Source organism: Sapajus apella, unplaced genomic scaffold, assembly GCF_009761245.1.
Source record: "Sapajus apella isolate SASKATOON/1434 unplaced genomic scaffold, GSC_monkey_1.0 scaffold24, whole genome shotgun sequence".
In the NCBI taxonomy this organism is placed as follows: domain Eukaryota; kingdom Metazoa; phylum Chordata; class Mammalia; order Primates; family Cebidae; genus Sapajus; species Sapajus apella.
Window position 1 is genome coordinate 12280775 of NW_022436964.1, and position 22019 is coordinate 12302793.

At 37.5% G+C, this 22019-nt stretch overlaps 1 protein-coding gene and 1 pseudogene across 3 annotated transcripts in view; one reads left to right on the forward strand and one right to left on the reverse strand.

The window, feature by feature from the left end:
* Positions 1–22019, reverse strand: part of TMC1 (transmembrane channel like 1) — a 238850-nt gene that overhangs the window by 160376 nt on the left and 56455 nt on the right. The gene's annotated exons all lie outside the window — the stretch shown is intronic.
* Positions 13256–13743, forward strand: LOC116559813 (annotated as a pseudogene).

The window sequence follows — 22019 nt, forward strand, 5'->3', positions numbered from 1 at the left end:
TCGGCCTCCCATAGTGCTGGGATTACAAGCATGAGCCATCATACCCGGCCATAGTATCTTTTAAAAGGGTAACATTGTGTTTTGGTTTTGTTTTCTAAAAATGAGTTGTAGGGAGACAAAAAGTGAGAGAAAATTTTGAAGAAAACTTACAGAAGGTCTGAAATTACAGCTTAGCTATCTCTTTTAGGATCTCACACAAGCTGTTCTTTGCTTGACCCTGGAGGTTATAAAACATAGTCCTGTGTCTCTATGAAGAAGGCCTAGATTATTAAACATCATGAAAAAACAGGAATAGAACATCCAGAATTTAGTAAACATTATTTTAATCCCACAGTATTAGGAAAAAAAGGAGCCAATGTCATCAAATGTTATAGTGTTCTCTCCAATAATGGCTAAAATGTTCTATCTTATAATAGGGCTCAGGACCAGATTTTTGGAAACTTCTGAAAGTATAGAGAGAAGTGATGGCAAAGGGTTCTTATTAATTAACTCTACTTTCTCTTGGTTACCAGATTAAGGGAACTCAGTTGGACTATTGTATTCTTAGATTAGGTTCCTGCGATGATCCTCATTTTACAGAGGAGAAAACAGAAGCAGAAAGTGGTCCAGATAATCCATCCATTAATTCACTCAGTCAACAAGAATACATTTAGTGTCTATGGAGACACTATGAAGCACTAAAACGGGCTGTATGGTTTAGCCGAAGGAGCACAGGATTATTTTCAGTATCAGACAGACCTGAGTTCAAAACTTAGCTCTATCACCTCAAAAATTATGACCGCAGACAACTTTTTAACCTTTCTGAGCATCAGCTTCCATTTCAACAAATCATAAAAACAAATAATATCATAGAAATGTTGTCATCATTAAATAAGTTAAATGCTAAAACCCATAAGTAAAAATATTATACACTAGGCATTGCCTGGTATATAAAATGCACTGAAATATATATTAATCTAATAAAATCTGGGATGCTATAAAGTAAAAACAGATAACTGAAATATATATCAATCTAATGAAATCTGGGACGCCATAAAGTAAAAACAGATATTTTTCTTTTATTCCCGAATGTCACAATCTAACTAGGAAAAAAGATATTAACGAACAAAACAGTTGGTGGGAGGTAGCATATAACTAAGTACTCTGATTTTTAATGTCAAGGAAAGGAAATGAGAGAAAGAAGGCATTCCAGGCAGCTGAAAATGATGAGAGAAGGCTGAATGAAAGAGGTAGACTTAAATTGAGTCTCTAGATATAAAGAGGTTAGAAGTCATCACTCCCATCCTAAGAAGAAAAAAGCTGAACAAACTGGAAATCAATGACTCTTCTTAATTCTGTCAGCAGAATTGATAGAGAGAGGATAGCCTCATTGGGCAGGGATTATAACAATAGGTCCTGTCACCTGACCATTTCACTGCTAAGCAATGTAAAAACTGCATGCCTAGGGTTCACAGAGAACACTGGTGCCTGTGTTACTATCTCAATATTAAGCAGACTAAATGAGTAAGTTCATTTAAATATGGTGGATTATATTTATGTGTTTATTATGACTACATCCCAATATCCAACTACATTTGGTAGTAAAAGAATTATAAAAGCTATCTACTCACAAGACAAAAAGTAAGGAACATGAGCAGGTAAGAGATTTCTACATCTTTTTGAAAATGTGAAAACAAGGAAGAGATTTTTGGTTCATCCAGGCATAAGAAAGTAGTGAGCTGGCAGCCAAAAAAAAGGAAGCTGACTCACATTGCAGAATCTAAGGATCAGATCTTAGAGTTCCTAGGGAGGGAAAGGGCAGCGAAGGTAGGGTAGAAAATGGACTAAACCTGAAAGTCAACCTGGAATTTCCTTTGCCACTCTTACCCTACCCAGGATGCAAAAGTAGCCAGAGAGAAGGAGAAATCCAAATCTACCAGTTATCACTAGTTCTCCTACCCTGCTTTAGTTTCTTTGAAACACTGTCCCTTCTGACATTAGGTTTTTTGGTTTTGTGTTATTTTGTTTGTTTGTTTGTGTTTGTTTGTTTGTTTGTTTTGAGACAGGGTCTCACCCTGCCACCCAGGCTGGAGTGCAGGGGGGGATCTTGGCTCACTGTAACCTTGCCTCCTAAGCTCAAGCCATCCTCCCACCTCAGCCTCCTGAGTAGCTGGAACTATGGCACATGCCACCATGTGTTTTGTTTGTTGTTTGTTTTGTTCTGGTAGACATGGGGTTTCCCTATGTTGCCCAGGCTGGTCTCAAACTCCCGGGCCTAAGCCATCCTCTTGCCACAGTCTCCCAAAGTGCGGGGGTTACAGGCATGAGGACATCGCACCTGGCTATGACATTATGTTATCTACTTAAATATAATTGATTCACTGCTTATTTTCCTCACAAGTAAATAAGCTTCTAGGAAGGCAGAGGCTTTGTTGGTCTTCAACTCTTTGTTGTCGGTGCTTGGCAAATAATAAGTACTCAATCTGTGCTTGTGATATGAATAAATGAGTGACCCAAGCAATAATATTAACAATAGTTATACGGTATAAGACTGATGTCAGACGGCAATTTCCTTCCAGTCTCAGATTTACCACATTTCCCCTTGTCTTGGAGCCTTTGGATTAGTACAGGAAATTCTTCCAAGAGGAAGGAAGAACATTAGCAAAGTCACAAAGAAGAAGGAAGTACAAGGCATGAAGGGAACAGAGATTTGCTGGACTAGATTAGAACCACCTCAGTAGAGTGCTTCTCCTGTGTCCTTACAGAAGGTCCCATATTACTCATTGCATCTCTCATGTATCTTAATATTAAAGCACTTTTTCTTCCTTTCCTTTTCTTTTTTTTTTTTAAATACAGACAGGACAAGGTCTTGTTATGCAGTGCAGGCTAGTCTAACTCCTGCCCTCAAGCAATCCTCCTGCCTTGGACTCTCAAAATGCTGACATTATAGGTGTGAGCCACTATGCCTGGCCTCAAAGCAAGTTTTAAATCCAACTATTATAAATATTTCCTTTTAAAATGTCTGATATTTTAATTTGCTGTCTTCTCACTACAGCATTTGTGTAGTTTGGTGTCTCTGGCTTTCACATAACCCAAGCTTCTCCATTCAGAGGAGATGCAACCAAAGGCCATAAAGGAACTGTGGAGGGAGCCATGAGCCATGTTATCTACTTCTGAAAGCCATCATCCAGGTCATTCTTATTCATGGAGAAAATAGAGTTCACTTGCTTGTGATTGGGAAAATGTTCCCTCCCAGCAGCTGGTGTTGATAGCGCACACATCTAGAGCCTTCACCTACAACTAAATATAGTTCAGAAGGAGTTTAGTAGGGAACAAAAAGCTAAGCAGATTTCTAAAATAAAGCAAACTAACTGAAGGCCTGTTAGATTAATCTCCAAGTCTGTAAACTAAGGTGGTATCATGGTGCCAGACATAACGTTCAGGTCTCCTGACTAGAGCCTGAGTCACCAGTTGTCAGACTTGTGAATTCCAAAGAGGAGCTTGGCCTGGTTTATTTCAGCTTGCCAGGACTTCCACCCATCCAACCCAAGCCATTGGAATGCAGTGCTAAAGCACCCTGGATTTGATATTCTATGTGTGAAATATCTTTGCATCACTTTCTATAGCAACCTATCTAAATCAGTCACCAAATCTAAAAATAGACATTCTTCCTTAACTTATGCCTTTGAGTCCATATAACCAGTGGAGGAAAATAGTACCAGGGTCCAATCTTTTTTTCTAACCAGAGTCCAATCTTTTTTTCTAACACCTCTAGTAAGCACTAGGAAAAGAAGTGGGGACCTAGACTAGAAATGTCTCTTCTTATACCCACCTGAAAGCAGCTCTCAGAAGGGCTGATAAAACCAAGGTTCATACAACTCATTATTCAAGTACCTACTCATATAGCTGATTATCTGCTTAATAAACACAGTCACATACCACATAACTACACTTCAGTCAATGACAGACTATATACACAAAGGTGGTATCATAAGATTATAATGGAGCTAAAAAATTGCTATCACCTATTGACACCAAAAGGGGAGAGTTCCCTGACACCCCTTGCAGGACGTGTGGAAGGGGTATGGTTCACCTGTTGGGCCACCACTGCTACTCAAACCCCTTACAGGAGAGGGAGCATGTAGACAGACAGGTGCAGGAGCCAGGTTGGCCACTTTTGGGTTCCAGCCGCATGGTGGTGTCTAGGGGTGTGTGCCTGTGACTCTCAAAGCCCCAGTGGGTGTGCTACAGTGCTCTTTTAGCTCCTCCATTCAGATGGCTTAAGTGTTAACCAGCTCAGTGTCCTCCTGGTACCCATGTTCTTCTCCAGGGTCCAGGAAGAATCAAGTCACACATGAACTTGAAGGATGGTGAATGTGAAGATTTTACTCAGTGATGGAGGTAGCTCTCAGCGGGATGGATGAGGAGCTGGGAAGGGGATGGAGTGGGAAGATGATCTTCCCCTGGAGTTTGGCTGTCCCACAGCTGATCTCCTCTCTGACTATCCCCAACCAAACTCCTCAGATGCTCCTTCTCTTCTCTCCTTCTCTGCAGTGGCACTCTTCTGCTCTTCTGTTATCTGCCCATCTGCCTGTCTGCTCATTTGCTCGTGGAGCCTGGGATTTGGGGTTTATATGGGTACAGGACAGACAGGTGTGGTGGGCCAAAAGGCAACATTTGGGTGCAAAAACAGGAATGCCTATTCCCATTTAGGGATGCAGGTTTCCAGGCTTGGGAGTAAGGTCTTTGCCAGGCAACTGCCCTCTTCTATCCATTATTTCCCTGTCTCCTGTCAGTATCAACATGGTAGCTCGGGTAATGTCATAAGCTAACACATTACTCACATGTTTCTGGTGATCCTGATGAAACACACCTACTGCAATGCCAGGCATACAAAAATGTAGCACAGTTAAGTACAGTACATAATACTTGATAATGATAAAAAACCAACTATGTTACCAGTGTATGTATTTACTGTACAATACTCTTAATCATTATTTTAGACTGTACTCCTTCTACTTGTAATAAAAGAAATTAACTATAAAACAGCCTCAGGCAAGTCCTTCAGGACATAGTCCAGAAGAAGGCATTGTTATCATAGGAGATGAAAGCTTTGTGTTATTGCTCATGAAGATCTTTCAGTGGGACAAGATGTGGAAGTAGAAGATAGTGATATTGATAATCTGGACCCTGTGTAGGCCTACGGTAATGTGTTTGTGCCTTCATTTAAATTAAAAAGTTTAAAGAGAAAAAAATAGAAAAAAAGCTTATAGAATAAGTATATTTAAAAAATGTACAGTTGTACAAAGTGTGTTTTATGCTGTTATTACAAGAGTCAAAAGTTTAAACTTAAACTTTAGAAAGTAAAAAAGTTATAATAATCTAAGGTTAATTTGTTATTGAAGAAAGAAAAATATTTTAATAACTTTAGTATAGTCTAAGTATACGGTATTTATAAAGTCTACTGTGAAACTACCTTGCAAACATTATAACAGTGACAAAATTATGACAGTGAAAGAGATCTAACTGCCAGGCATGATGGCTCATGCCTATAATCCCAGTACTTTGGGAGGCTGAGGCAGGCAGATCACCTGAGGTCAGGAGTTGGAGACCAGCCTGACCAACATGGAGAAACCTGGTTTCTACTAAAAATACAAAATTAGCTGGGCATGATGGCACATGCCTGTAATCCCAGCTACTCAGGAGGCTGAGACAGGAGAATTGCTTGAACCCAGAAGGCAGAGGTTGCAGTGAGCCCAAATCATGCCGCTGGACTCCAGCCTGGGCAACAAGAACAAAACTCCATCTCAAAAAAAAAAGAAAAAATGAAACAAAGAGATCTGACCTAACAGACTCCGTCATGCTTCTAACCTCCAAGCTGCCCTTGTTCACTCCTGGGCATAGATCCAACTAACTTTGGGAAGAACTTAGTTTATAGTTTAACTTTGAAACCAAGATGGTAACAGCCCTTTCCTTAAATAAACCTTCTTCTTTCCTGGGGACTAATCTGCCTTTGCAGGGCTAACAAATTAGCCACAAGATTTGCAACTTCCCCAATTATTCCTGCAAATAACATCACTATTGTAGAAACTAAGATTGGTCTTTTGAGATGTCTTTTTAGGTTTTTGCATTTCTGATAACTGATGGCCCCACCTGGACTCACCAACCTGTCCTGTGACCCCACCCAGAAGCAGATTCAAACATTTCTACTAAGCAGGAGCTAAGAAAAGGAGTGGACTTAAGAAATGCACAAGGACCATTTTCCACACCCCTATGATTGTAGCTCCAACCAATCAGCAGCACGATTCCCTGGCCCTTCACACTATCCTTGAAAAACCCTACCCTCTGAATTTTCAGGAAGACTGATTTGAGTAATAAAACTCCAGTCTCCCATTCAGCTGGCTCTGTATAAATTAAACTTTCTCTGTTGCAATTCCTGTTTTTTGATAAATCAGCTTTACCTGGGCAGCAAGCAAAGTGAACCTGTTGGGTGGTTACAAGAACATATCCCAGTTGTTAAGCAACACATCACTGTATTTATTAAGTCTGAACTCTTGTTGTGGTAGTAGGGATATATGATATAAAAGGTTATCCAAATCCCTGCTTTCCTGAATTTTCTAGTATAATCATTGATATAATTTGTATCCTGAAATTTCTGGAGGAGTGCTGATTACAAGTATTTTATGGCTAAGATATATTGTTACAGAATTTTTCATTTTTTTCTTTAAAAAGCAACAAATTTTTGAATCTATTGCTTATTAATTAGCGAGCACACTTTTTTCAAATCATTTAAAAACCACAAAACAAAAACATTTAAATGCTGTTAAACACCAAAACATAAAAGATGAGATCTGATACATGCAAAAATGTCCTAAAGAGACAGAATGGCTTTCAGGACAGAAAAAGTAGCCAAAATGATGGTTTTGATACACTTAAAGAAAAAGAAGCCAGGCACGGTGGCTCACACCTGTAATACCAGCACTCTGGGAGGTCAAATCAGGTGAATCACCTGAGATGAGATGTTTGAGTCCAGCCTGGCCAACATGGTGAAACCCTGTCTCTACTAAAAATACAAAAAAAAAAAAAAAAAAAAAGCTGATTATGGTGACACACCTCTGTGATCCCAGCTACTCAGGAGGCAGAAGCAGGAGAATTGCTTGAACCTGGGAGGTGGAGGTTACAGTGAGCCAAGGTTGCACCACTGCACTGTAGCCTGGGTGACAGAGCAAGACTCCACCTCAAAAAAAAAAAAAAAAAAAAAAGGAAAAAGAAAAAAATGTGTCAGAGGAGATGTAGTGGTTGGAAAAGGCAGCACAGGAAATGGCAAGCGAAAGAGGAAGACAGTGTTTGTGCTTATTCAATGTTATCTGGTAGAAAGAGATTCAGATCCTGGGGAAGATAAGCCCTTTCAATGCTTTTCCCTCTGTTGGCCAAACTGGAATGTTCCATATCCCTCGAGTCTATCAACCTGTTTTGCTCTTGATCAAGGGCTCTCCAAACAACGTTTGCATCATAATCTGGTCCCCCATGTAGATTTTCTCTAGGCCAATAATGTGTTGGTCAGCAGACACAAACCAGCTGTGAGTTTAGCAACTAGTCAACTGACCACAACAAACTCACCTCATCCTTGGACCTTTTCAAATTTGCAATCTAACAAAATGTAATTTAATTTCAAAAATTTGTTTGAAAAAATTATAAAAGGAAACTCAAAATCTGGAAAAATTATCTAGTCAAGTGTCTCAATATTTAGTCTGGAAAAAAGTGGCCATTAGTAACAAAAGGAACATAAATAACATCTCCATGCGAAAGCACTTGGAGATGAGTCACATGTAAATGGTACATACGTAATACCACAGAAGTATGAAAAGGAAGAAATTATGTCTTACTGAGGAAATCCACGAAAGCATCATAGAGGAGGCAGTAATCAAGTGAGGCTTGAAGAATGGGCAGAGCGATAATAAGCAAAGACCTAGAGGGGCTAAAGGGATTGCTCCAATCACATAAAATGTAGAGGCTGGAAAATGTGCTGGGCATGCAGGCAAACAGGTTAGATGTGGACTTAAAGTAAAACCAAGTTTAAACGGCAGAAGATGATGATGCAGCAGCTTGAGCAGTATAAATGTCACATGGCAACAATGCAAAAACCATCTAATCTTTATGATGAAGGAGAAGACATCATGGAGTGAGACTCTAGGAATTAGGCAAGGCTAGAAAATATGATTCATGGCTGAAAACTGAAAAGCATACTGTTAGCTCCTGATAATTTCTATATAAATACTTGGATGAAAGCAAGCTAAAATGAAAAGTGAAGGACAAGTGCTTGAGAGACTGGAACCTGGATCAGAATGGCATTATTTTGTAAATGAGGAAGCAAATTTGGGATACTTCATAATTTTGACTGGGTTCAGTAGGATACAAACTTGGGATACTTCATAATTTTGACTGGGTCTTCCAAGTATCTCCTGCACATTCCAGGAGATGTTTTTGCAAAAGAATCCTTGTGTATTCATATTGCCATAAAGATATTAAAACCTAGAATACATCTATTTTCTACTAATTCAGTAGAAGGTTATTATGGCCAAGATGTAGCTATATGCAAAATCCTACATGTGCAGTCTGAGAAACTCTGGAATGCTCTGAAAAAATTTTTGTGCATTTGGAGGAGTTGGAACAGATGTAGAAAGACAAGAAAACTCTCTTCTTTGAATCAAAAATAAAAGGTTATTTTTTTCAAAGGCAGATAGAATTGAAGGAGAAAATGCTATTGTATTGCTCATTGCCTCTCAAAAAACTGTGGTTTAAGAACTGGACAGCTGACTTGAATGTAAAGTTCAAGGAAAAGGAAATATATTTGAGGTAGAGAATTCAATTTCTCAAAACCACCATGTGTGAAGCCTCAAGCTAGTTGCAAATTTAACTTCCATACAATATTGTCCATGAAGTGAAAAAGCAAAAAACTAGCCACTATTGCTGGAAAGTCTGTTTAATTGTTCATTACCCAGGAAGTGTCATAGTGTTTCATAAATGAAGAATCCATATTCAGTTCAGACTTTAAGCAAAGGAGAACATTAACATCAAGGGAGTATGAAGCCACTTCAATCCACACAGTGTGTAGATGATCTTCCTCCTCAAGGCAGAATTAGAAATTCTTTAGTTCTTTTGCTTAAAGGTTCTAACAAGTTACCTTAAGCAGAAGAACTAGATATCTTATTAAAACCTACTATGTGCCCTACTAACTATAATTACAATTCAGTTCAGTACATGATGGTTATTTGTTTAAAGAGTAAACAAACTCTCCATGGCATTTTTGTTTGTTTTTTGGACACAGGGTCACACAGGGTCTTGCTCTGTTGCCCGGGCTGGAGTGCAGGGGCTCCATCTTAACTCACTGCAACCTCCCCGTTCCAGGTTCAAGTGACTCTCATGCCTTAGCCACCCCAGTAGCTGGGAATACAGGCATATGCCACCACACCCAGCTAATTTTTTTTATTTTTAGTAGAGATGGGATTTCACCATGTTGACCAGGCTAGTCTTGAACTCCTGGCCTCAGGTAATCTGCCTACCGTGGCCTCCCAAAGTTCTGTTATTTACACGCATGAACCACTGCTCCCGGCCCAAACTCCACTTTTAATTTGGCTCCATTGAATTTCACTTTTCCATCCCTGGATAATATGACAGGAGATCCTGTAGCTTTCTTGTTCTTTTCAGCTGTAGGAACCACCTCATTCTGAGAATTCAGATTCATTTTCAGGTATTCAAATATCCAGTCCAGTCTATATTAAAACTGTAATCTCACATCCTATTCCAAGCTTCTCTCCTCTACCTACTCATGCCAAGAACTGAGGCTTGGAGACCTAAGTGCGGAAGTGAATAAAGGCATCTTTTGACCATTTCTTCTGATTTATGTTTCCTTCTCCAGTCACCATGAGGCTTCTGGATCTTGCGTTGTCTACACGAGTATAGGAAATATTAGAAGGAGAAGGGCAAAAAGTTAAGCATTTTTGCTCACACTGTGTGGCCACCATGCCCTTGTGCTAGCATCTGTGGCTATTGCCAGGAAAAACCTGTAAGTTCTTCAGAACCACTCCCTTTTTCCCGAGGGAATATTCACACTATGATTTATTGACTTAGATCATTTATTTTCCTGAAGGTCTTCTGTAACACCCCAACGGTTCACCCCATCAGCTCCTTCTGTGTCTGGATGATTCTCATGCTAGCAAGTAGCCTTCTTGGGAGAATAATCAAAGAATTTCTGAATCCCTCTTACTTTTTATTGCATGTACTTGGCTCAGAGAGAATATATGAATTCTTGCCTTAAAAATGACAAAATATAAGAAGCTGTTTTGAATAACTCTGTTCTATAAAAACATATTCCTATTTGTAGGTACTACACGTTTAGCAAAATTAGGATAGAGAGTGAAAAATTATCTAGAAAGAAGGAAGAAAGAAAAGAGTTAAAAGAATTAAGGAATAGAACCCAGGATTTGTGGAATTCTTCCTGTATGTCAGGGCCTGCTCTGTAAAACAGGTATTATCTCCATTTTGTAAATGAGTAAGTTCGGCTAAACGAGATGAAATGTTTGGTCATAGTGAACAACCATTATTTTACTGTCCTAGTTATCCTGTTTTTCTGGGAACTCTTCTACCATTTTCCCAACATTTTCTGTGCACTGAACCCTAACATAAACATATACCTACGTATTTATCCAGACGGCTAGGAAAATGAAAACTTCAGGCCCATTTAGCCTCAGCTTTACCTGTCATATCTACCATAGCAGAGGGAAAACCATATGCAGTCCAAAGGAAGAATGAAACAGATAGCAGAGGTGAAAGACAAAGAGAATTTCCTATATTTGCTCAAGTATTTTATGAACCTGATGCTCAAATTCATTCTTACCTGTGGGTTTTGTGAGTCACCCCGATCTTTCAGCTTAGGCTAGCTAAACAGGAATATACTGTTTTCAACCAAATTACCCTTAACTAATATGTCAGCTCAAGATTTAAAGCTTGTAAGAAGTGAAGCAAGGATTCAAACCTGGGTCTGTATGATTCTAACATTTATTCTACTACCTATGTTGCCAAGAGTGTGGCTGATCAAGAGCAACTACAGGTCTGGGATGTGTAAACAGAACTGCAGCAGTCAGAACTTTGAAGTCATCATCCAAGCATAATCAGAACTGATCAGATTCATATCAAACTGAATGTTTCAGTTCCACTACTATGTGGTGATCTAGATAAACTAAAGAATGTTCACTAGAAAGTCATGAAAGAAGATTGAAGTCCTAAAATGAGAAATAGTAAATATTACCTCTATAATTCAATTGATAGTTTATATCCTGCACCCAAATATTTTTCTTACTATGGTCCTATACCACCTTTTAATTTTTCTAAGTATTTGTTCCATCTGCCCTTTCTGTTGTATTCAATAATCAACATATATTGAATATTGTGTCAAATCCATTAAAATTAAAAGTACACAGCTTATTGAAACACAAGGGGATATGAGGAGAATTTAATCATTGTGCTTGTAGATATGAATCTGTATTGATGGGAACTGACTTTTTCCCCATACCACGGCAAGAACAGGAGGAAGAATTCTCATATACTAATATGAAATATTTAAATTAGTACTACAAACTAATTTCCAAATTGAAGCAATTGTTAAACTATGGACTGTGTCACAGTGGTGGTGGGGAAGCTTAAGAGATTCAGCTTCTGGATAGTGATACTTTTCATTATCTAGGACAATTTTGGTTTGGATTCTTTCATTGTTGTCTCATTGTAAAATTCTGGACTTTACAACCCTTCTTCAAATCTCTCCAAGACCTATAAAGACATCAGACAAAAGTGGAATTTCATCTTTCTTTTCCCATTATAACATACCATATGGATACACCCAAGACTTATAAATTTTGTCATATGGAACTCAGATACTAAAAATCCATTATCTTTGGCAAAACACAGAACTGCAAGAACTACCCCAAAACTGAAAAATAGGTTTTGAAGATATTCTCATTCACCTGTTTACATCATCTAAAATTTATGATATCTAAAGGTAAACCTCAAATAATTAAGTCAAATCATATTATTAACAAACAGTATCGGAATTCTGCTCCCAGCCACAATCCAGTAACTAGGAATGCATTTACCTGCTTACCTTAAGCATGTAGAAAGCCAGACAAAATAGATGAAACATCTTTTTTCAGACATTGTTCAACAGGGAACGCAAGACAGTGATCTCTGAAGGGGAAGGAGATGAGATGACCCCTGACATTGCCTGATCTTTTTGGCTGAAGAGAGTTTCTAGGCTGCAACATAAGCAGGGGAAATCCGAACAGTAGCTTGTGGTCTGACTGAGTTGAGGAGTCATAGTTCCAATTTCAGGGAGTTTCACACTTAGAATTTGTAGGATAGAATAATAGAAATGAGTGACACAGAGAAAGCTCTGGAAATCTTTGGACCCTTTCAAACTTTTCAAACACTGCTGTGTGCAAAGATGTGTGGTCACTAAGGTCAGGGAAAGAACTATCAGAAAGGAGTATGCAGAATAGTGTCCAGACCTTACAAGAATCAGGAATAGCTTAGGTTGTTACCCGGTCAGAAAAAGATCTTCTATCTCACAGAACATGGGACCCTTCATAGGGCTATTTCGTAGATCAAAGTAGCCTTGCTCTGAACTCACTCTAACAAATCTTAAAACCAAATCTCAAAAGCATCCAGCTAATTCAAAGAAGCTTATCTGCATCCCCAGGGGGAGGGGGGAAAGAAATCCAACAATATTTAAGGGAATGCAGAAAAATTCAGAACACAAAACTGTAAAATTCATTATGTCCAATTGTAAGTAAAGTTTCCTTTAAATTTGTTTTAATAAAAAAATTACCAAATAAGCAAAGAAGTAGGGAAAATGTTGCCTCCCAAGTTGAAAAATAATCAAATCTGTCAATAGAAACAGATCTAGATCTAGTAATTGCATAGATGATACAATTAGCAGATAACAGTAAAACAGTTATTGTAAGTATACTCCAAATGTTTAAGACAATGATGAGAAAAATTAAAACAAAACTTTTCAAATACAAATCAAACTTTGCAGATAGAAAATTTAATATTTTAAATGAGAAACATACTGGATAGGATAAACTTTAAGTTAGATATTGACCCAAAAAAAGAGCACCAAACTTGAAGACAGATTTTATCCAAAATGAAACAGAAGGAAAATAAGATTTTTAAAACATGAAACATCTCTTTAAGGAAGACGTGGTCGTAGGTGGTGCGGAGCTCTGATCCGCCTGCTCATGCTCCTGACTCACCGCTGTTCGCTCTTGCTGAGGAACAAGTTGGTCAGGAAGCCACGCGGCAATCATGGCGTTTAAGGATACCGGAAAAACACCCGTGGAGCTGGAGGTGGCAATTCACCAAATTTGAATAGCTCTAACGAGCTGCAACATAAAATTCCTGGAGAAGGTGTGCGCTGACTTGATCAGAGGAGCAAAGGAAAAGAATCTCAAAGTGAAAGGACCACTTCAAATACCTACCAAGACTTTGAGAACCACTACAAGAAAAACTCCTTGTGGGGAGGGTTCTAAGACATTGGATTATTTCCAGATGAGAATCCACAAGCAACTCATTGATGTGCATAGTCCGTCTGAGATTGTTAAGCAGATTACTTCCATCATTACTGAGCCAGGAGTTGAGATGGAAGTCACCACTGCAGATGTTCAAGTCAACTATTTTAATAAATTGATTACCAGTTAAAAAATTAAAAAAAAAAAAAACATGAAACAAGCATCAGTAATCTTTTGAATGATATTAAGAAGTCTAGGATATTTGTAATTGGAGTCCCAGAAGAAGGAGTCAGAAAAAAAATGAGAAAATAATGGCACAAAGATAGGAATGCTCACAGTCTACTCATCAGAAACTATGGAAGAGAGAAATCCTTAAGGCACTGAAGAGAAAAAAGAGACTAACAACCTGTAATTCTATGTACTGTATTAGTCCATTCTCATGCTGCTATGAAGAAAATACCCGAGACTTGGTAATTTATAAAGGAAAGAGGTTTAATTGACTCACAGTTCAGCATAGCTTGGGAGATCTCAGGAAACTTACAATCATGGCAGGTGAAGGGGAAGCAGGCACTGTCTTCACAAGGTGACAGAAAGGAGAAATGCAAACGGGAAATGCCAGATGCTTATAAAACCACTGGATCTCATGAGACTCATTATTAGGAGAACAGCATGGAGGAAACTGCCCCCATGATCCAGGTACCTCCACCTGGGGAGCCCTTGACACCTGGGGATCACAGGGATTATAATTCAAGGTGAGATTTGGGTGGAGACACAGCCAAACTATATCATATGTCCATCAAAAACATCTTTCAAAAATTAGCTAAAGGCTTTTTCAGGCATACAAAAGTTGAGAGAATCATTGCCAACAGATCTATACTACAAAAAAATACTAAAGGTAGTTATTCAGGCAGAAGGAAAATTATACCAGATAGAAATTTGGATCTGAAATATGGGAGGAAAAAAAAATAAAAGTGGAAAATACATGAGAAAATATGAAAGACTATTTTCTTATTTTTAAAATCTCTTTTAAAGATAATTTAATATTTAAAGCAAAAGTAATAGATTGTAGAGTTTATAATATATATGGAATAAAATACATGAAAACAATAGCAGCAAGTACAGGATGGGGAACTGATATTTATACCATTATAAGGTTCCTAAAACATATGTAAGGGGTATACCATTATTTGATGACAGACTGTGATAAGTTAGAGATTTATATTGTAAACTCACTAAAATGAACAACAGCAAAAAATTTATAGATAATATGCTAATAGTGGAGATGCATTACAATTAAAAAATGCTTACTCTAAAAAGAATAAAAGAGATTCAAGAACAAAGAATAGATGGAGACAAAAGAAAATATTATAAAAACATGTTAAACATCATTAGTCATTTGGGAAATACAAACTAAAACCACAATGAAGTACTACTACACACTTTCTCAAAAGGCTAAAAGATTCACTTTTAATGCCAGCTTTTGATGAGGATGAGGATCAACTGGAAATCTCATACACTGCTGGTGAAAATGCAAAATTATATATAGCCACTGTGGAAAGTCATTTGGCAGTTTCTTATGAAGTTAATCAAACACTTACAATACAAACCAGCAATTCCAATCCAAACATTCACACAAAGACTTCTATTCAAATGTTCGTAGCAGCTTTATCTGTAACAGCACCAAATATAAAACAACTGGAAGATCCACCAACAGGCGAATGGATAAACTGTGAACCATGTATACAACAGAATGCTACTCAGCAATAAAAAGAAACAAATTATTGATACACCCAACAATGTGGATGAATCTTAAAAGCACTATGTTAAATATAAGAAGCCAGGAACAAAAGAGTACTTACTGTACGTTTCCATTAATATCAAATTCTAGAAAAATGCAAACTAACCTACACTGACAAAAAGCAGACTAGCAATTGCTTGGGTCCAAAAGTAGAGTATATGGGTGGTGGGTATGTAGAGCCAGAGGGAATGTGTGAATTTATTCCAAGAAGGCATGAGGAAACATTTTGAGGTGGTAGAAATCTTTATCATGATTTGTATAATGTATATACATTTGTCAAAACTTGTCAAATTGTCATTTTAAATGTATGTAGTATAATGTGCCTAAAGTACACTAAAGTTGATTTTAAAAGTGGGATGAAAGAAAGGGAAATAAAGGTGTCAACATTTTGCCAGCCACAAGAATAGCATAATGCTTTTAAGATTCATCCACATTGTTAGATGTATCAATAGTTTGTTTCTTTTTGTTGTTGAATAGTATTATATGGTATGTAAATTTCACAGTTGTGTGTGTGTCTATTCACCTGTTGCTGTCCATCAGTCATTACTGATGAACATTTCAAACCCAAGGAGTGTTGCCACTTCAGGGGAATCCAGAAAGCACAAACCAGGTTAGAAACAAATGTGTTAATGTTCCTAATTTTTATAGGCTTTCTATAGCTTACATAGCAATGTGTCTGACTCTGGTTTTGTTTCCATAATTGTTCTGTACTCCCTCCAAACACATTAATCTATAAACATTCTGAAAGAAGGGACTCTGTCATATCACCTTCTTCCCAGCACACTTAAAAAGAACAAATCAAATTGCTGAATCAACTGTGATCAGAGGAATAAATGAATTAGTAAAATGAATTTCTAATGAGAATTTATAATCCCAACACGACTATATATAAATTATTTATTTATTGTAGAAAATGCTATTCATCTTTATATATGGTAGAACATTCAAGTACCACAAATTTTGAATTTTGAAGAATTTGTACAAGGCTTATCTTTTTTTGAAAAACATTTTATATGGCCAAAGAGATGATGATGATTGCCACCTTTATTTTGTATGCCATTTCAAAGTTTAAAAATGGCTTTCACAAGCATTATCTTAATTAGGTACTATTTTGCCAATAGGCAGTTTCTACTTTTAAAAAAAAATCAGACTCTGTTGATACACTGAAGGAAAATTTCAAAGGACTTTTTCTAGCTAACATGTAGTTAACCTGCTTCAATTATGATGAGGCAAAGACAGCTCTCAATACAATTACATTTTAAATTACAATTCAGAATTGTCATCATCTTTACAAATGTTCACCTGGTTAGTCTGCATTGCAGGTTATTTCTTTGCAATATAGTAAGGCTCTTAACTGATCCCGCCCTCCCTCTGGTAACTCTCTACTCCTTTAGCTTCTGCCTCTCCTCTCACTGGCCCATTCTTTCTGTTTCTTCCATGGGCTTATCCTCCTCCACCCACCTATAAATGCTGAAATTGTTCAGTGTGCCATTACTGGCCATCTTCCTTTGTCATTGTATATGCTTCTAGGAAACCACATGATTTTAGAAACTTCAACTCACAGAAAATGACATAATCAGTATCACTAACATCCACTTCTCTCCTATGCTACAGCAAATATCTTACAAATAATCAAGACATATTCCAAACAAACCTCTTTCTGCTGCCTTCCTGTTTATTAGAATTTCTATCTACTCAGATATACAGATGGCCAACGAGCATATACAAAAATGCTCAGCATAACTAATTATCAAGGAAATGCAAATCAAAACCACAATGGGATACCACCTCACTCCTACAAAAATGGCCAAAATCAAAAAATAATAGATGTTGGCATGAATGTGATGAAAACGGAACACTTTTACACTGTTTTTGGGAATGTAAACTAGTACAACCACTATGGAAAACAGTGTGGAGATTCCTTAAAGAACTAAAAGTAGATCTTTAGTTTTAGTTTGATCCAGCAATCCCACTGGGTATCTACCCAAAGGAAAATGGGTCATTATGCAAAAAAGTCACATGTTTATTGCAGCACAATTTGCAACTGCAAAAATATGGAACCAGCCCAAATGTCCAAGAGTCAACAAGTGGATAAAGAAAATGTGGTACCTATATATACCATGGAATACTACTTAGCCATAAAAAAGGAATAAAATAATGGCATTCACAGCAACCTGGATGGAATTGGAGACTATTACTCTAAGTGAAGCAACTCAGGAATGGAAAACCAAACATCCATATGTTCTCACTCACAACAGGGAGCTAAATTATGAGGACACAAAGGCATAAGAATGGTACAGTGGGCTTCGGGGAGTCAAGGGAAAGAGTGGGAGGTGGGTGAGGGATAAGAGACTACACATTGGGTACAGTATATGGCTGTACCCAATCTCAGAAATCAGCACTAAAGAACTCATTCATGTAACCAAACACCACCTATTTCCCAAAAACTTATTGAAATTTTAAAAATAAAAATAAAAATTTCCTTCTACTCAACTGACCAAGCCAGAAACTTGGAGTTATTCTTAATACCTTCTTATCCCTCATCTTTCTACATTCAATCTCACCAAATACTGGTATTTCTATGTATCAAATGTTTTTAGAGTTCTTTCTTTCTGTAACAGACACAGACATCACGCACTTAATCAAATTCCCTTGAATGTTCCCTTCCTTTCTAAGGCTCTGCCTAAATCCCAGCCCCAATCAACCACTTCCCTTGAAGTGGCAAGCCTATAGCAGAGTTTACCACCTGCGAACGCAGAGATTTTAGGACCTAAGTCACTTCCAGACTTCGCTAAAACACCACACCATAGAATGTGGGATCTAGGATCTTAGAGCAATGTCCTGTTGAAGGAGCTTGATAATACAACTCAGAAGTATGCTGTGTTGACTCTCCATGGAGTGTAAACAGCGTACAGGAGGTTATCCAGGCAGATAAATTTGCCTTGCTTCATCTCTTCATGGGCTGCCTCTGAGCACACAGTGTTTCCTTGTGTTCTGTGAAGAGTATTTCAACAAGCTGAGCAACAGACTTGTCAGTTGAATTGCTCTGTCCTGATTGTATAAAGTATGGTGTGTATATATATATATACACACACTGTGAAATATCATGCAGCCATAAAAGAAAATGAGATTATGTCTTATGTGGAAACATGGATGGAGCTGGAGCATATTATCCTTAGCCAACTAATGCAGAAACAGACAACCAAATACCACGTTTTCATTTATAAGTACGCTAATGATAAGAACTTATGAACGCAGAGAAGAAAACAACAGACACTGGGGTCTATTTTAGGGAAGAGGATAGGATGAGGGAGGGAAGAAGAAAAGATAACTATTGGGTACTGGCATATGTACCTGGGTGATGAAATATTATACACAACAAGCCATCATGACACGTGTTTACCTATGTAACAAACATTCACAGGTACTACTCCCGAGCCTAAAATAAAAGTTTTTTAAAAAGGCTTTTAAAAAAGTTCTGTCCCTTCATAGCTTGTTATAAGCCATCATAGTAAGGCATCACTTGTCCTTCCTTTAAACCGCTAGTCATCATGGTGACTCATCACTGAACATTGTACAGAACCTGGCACATAATAGACACTCAATAATGGAAGCTATTGGTAAGATACTGTGACATTATACAAACCACACCAGGCAAGTCTATCATTTTTTTCCTTTCTTATGAAGCCCAATCATTTTCTTAAAAACTACATTTGCTTTTGTATTTATTGATTTTTATCCATTTTATTACATATAAACCAAACATAACTCTCATAAAGAAAGTTTAGAAGAAAATATCTAAATATCGATAATGATATTTTTATGGTGGGATTCCGTATTTTCATTAGTGCATCATTTAGTATATTTTTTCTAAAGTTTACATATTTTCTGCAACAACATATATTACATTCGTAATTAAAATAAAGCTATTAAACTTTAAAATACCTGCTATGTGAGCACAATAAGGTTAATAAATGACAAATAATAGGCAGCACTAATAAACAGCAAAAATAATCCTTCTAATCTGACTTGCTTAATGAGACGGTTAGCATTTAAGATAGCCTGAACAGCTTTATTCCAAGTTTTTGTAAAAATTATTGGGCACTTAAAAATTTTGCCAACACTATAACTACCTAAATAGCCTGAGGAACTTGAAGATCCCAGGGTTGAGAAAAATGCTAAAGGTGTTGAAGTCTACCACCTTCCATAAGATTTGAATCCTATTGTTACTAACGAAAAACCACCCACCCTGTTAAGAGCTAATATGGAAGTTTGAGCCATTTCCAATAGCTTCTTTGGAAAGATGTGTAGAACCTCAAAAAAAGTAGTTGTTTTGTTTTTGTTTTTTTTAAAAGCAATGAACTTCTCAATAATGATGTTCTCCAGGTGTTTAAAGTTAATAAAATGAGCATATTAAATAGGATACTGCTCAGATTCCCAAGATATGGGCCTGAAGCTGGATGGCTTTACTAGATTATCTCTAAATGAAGTCTCTGTTTCCACTTTCTATTCTAAGATTAAATAAGGAAGCTAACAAAATGACTGATAGCAAGATTATCTGGACTAGACAGTCTACACAGAAAAGCAAATGTGTGCGTCCAGGTTTTTCCTATTTGAAAATTCCACGAGTTTGTCTTTAGGGAACTGAAATGTTGTTGAAAATAGATCCAAGTGTAAGCTACATAAATGTCACAGAATGACTGATGAATGAGCATGCCACACATTATCCACTTAGTACTGAAAATGCACCCTACAGCAAGTCACTGCAAGCAAAAAATGTGTTTTATCACATTGCTCATTCCTTCACATAAATATCCTACAACAAAGGGTTTGATGTCTCCTTTCTCTGCTATCCCTTCCTTAACCTGCTTCCTCTTCTTTTCGACTTTACTTAATTTAGAACTTAGCTTAATTCATAAACAGAAGCAGAACAAGTCCCCTTCAAAAAGCTGTCTAACACACCAATCTGACAATAGGTCACTGCTGGGGAATGAAGCCCGCATTTGAGTTGCTATGCTGAAATCTCAGTGCATTTTACTTTCCTCCATTGTCTTCCTGAAGGAAAGCAAGGTCAATTTTAGCACTTACCAGAGGTGAAATCGTTCATCCATAAAAGAGAAGAAGGTGGAGAGATATTAAACCCTTCTCAATTTCTCAGGAAACAAAGAGAAACTACCCGCATGGGGGGAAAAAAAATGAAAGAGGGAAAGCCCTCAAAGAGGGAGCAAATATTGTAAGACAAACTTTACAAAGTTTTCAAACACCTTTATACGTCTCAGAAAGACATCATATCCTCCAGACAGTCTTGATTTTGTAAATACCTTTTTTGGGTGGCATCCTGGGGGTGTCCTGTCAGAAGATCTCAGTGGCTGGCTGGCTCAGAGAGGGATTACAGGTTGAAGGGACAAATATTTGAGGTTTGATCTAGCACACCCACACACTTCTGCCTGCCACTGAAAGTGCTCCCCTGGTGCCATTTCACCGTCTGAAACTTAAGAAGGTACTAATTTCCTCACCATTAAATTTTCATGAATGTTTAGTTTGCAATTTAAGGGACGGAGTACTCAGGTCAAAGGGGTTGTATTTGGGGCTTGTGTTTGGAATAAAACTAAGCTGATCCTGATCATATAAGTCCTATTCAGAACAAAGCTGGTTTCATCCCACTCTGCCTGTGCTTTCCTGCCTCATTTTTAACGCCTTCCATTCAGTGGTTTTATCCTAATTACATATATTGAGGGCAGTGTAAGTGAGTTCGCCCTTAGAAAAGTGAGAAATTCCAGCCACTAAGCGTGCTTGGTAAATTAAATGGGTTAGTAAAGAAGATACTCCTGCCCTTGGCGTTTGGGTTTAAACGGCAAAGCTATAGCACATTCAACGTAGCAATCAGTTTCCAGTCAGGGGAAACCTGGGGACACAGTATTTATATTCTCAACTTTTCTGAAAGTAAAACGTGATATATGAAGAAAGTGCTATTTTTCTGAGGAAATATAACATTTTTTTCTTTCTATTGAAACTTATAGGAATGTAGTGATCTTTGATTTGAAATGATAAAAAGCATTTCCATCAGTGAAAAGAAAAGGACAAAAATCACCGATTGTAATAGTGTAGAAAAGGTTGCCTTTTTGAGAGTAAGGACGCTGGCATTCTCTGGTTACTTGAGTGCTAGCAGGCAAAGCTGCACTGACCTTGGCAAGAGGAAGCAATGTTTTGAAATGGATCCTGATGGCACATTTATACTGGAGCAGCTTCTGGCTACACAAATCAATTTGCACACATATCTGATGACCCTTCTAGAATATATAAACTAGTACATAGCCAAGGCAGTATGTAGCACACCCTAAATTATGTCTTAAAATAAATCTATGTAAGGGTGATGCTCACCTGGTTTTTCCCTATTCTAGATGCTGGATTTTAACTGGAATAGTAAGACAGAAGACAGCTGATACAAGTATTTTTATGTAAAGATATCGAGTATTTAATTAACTTGAGGACTGACAGATAAAGTTTTGTTGCAAATTATTGAATCTGTAATCTAGAGTGAGATCAACATGCAATTTGATTTATGTGAAGTATAAATATATAAAATAACCCTAAATACTATTATAAGAAAAACCATGAGAAAATTAACAAACGCTGTTTTGCAAGTCTCATATCCAGAAGATTATGAAAACAATACTAAA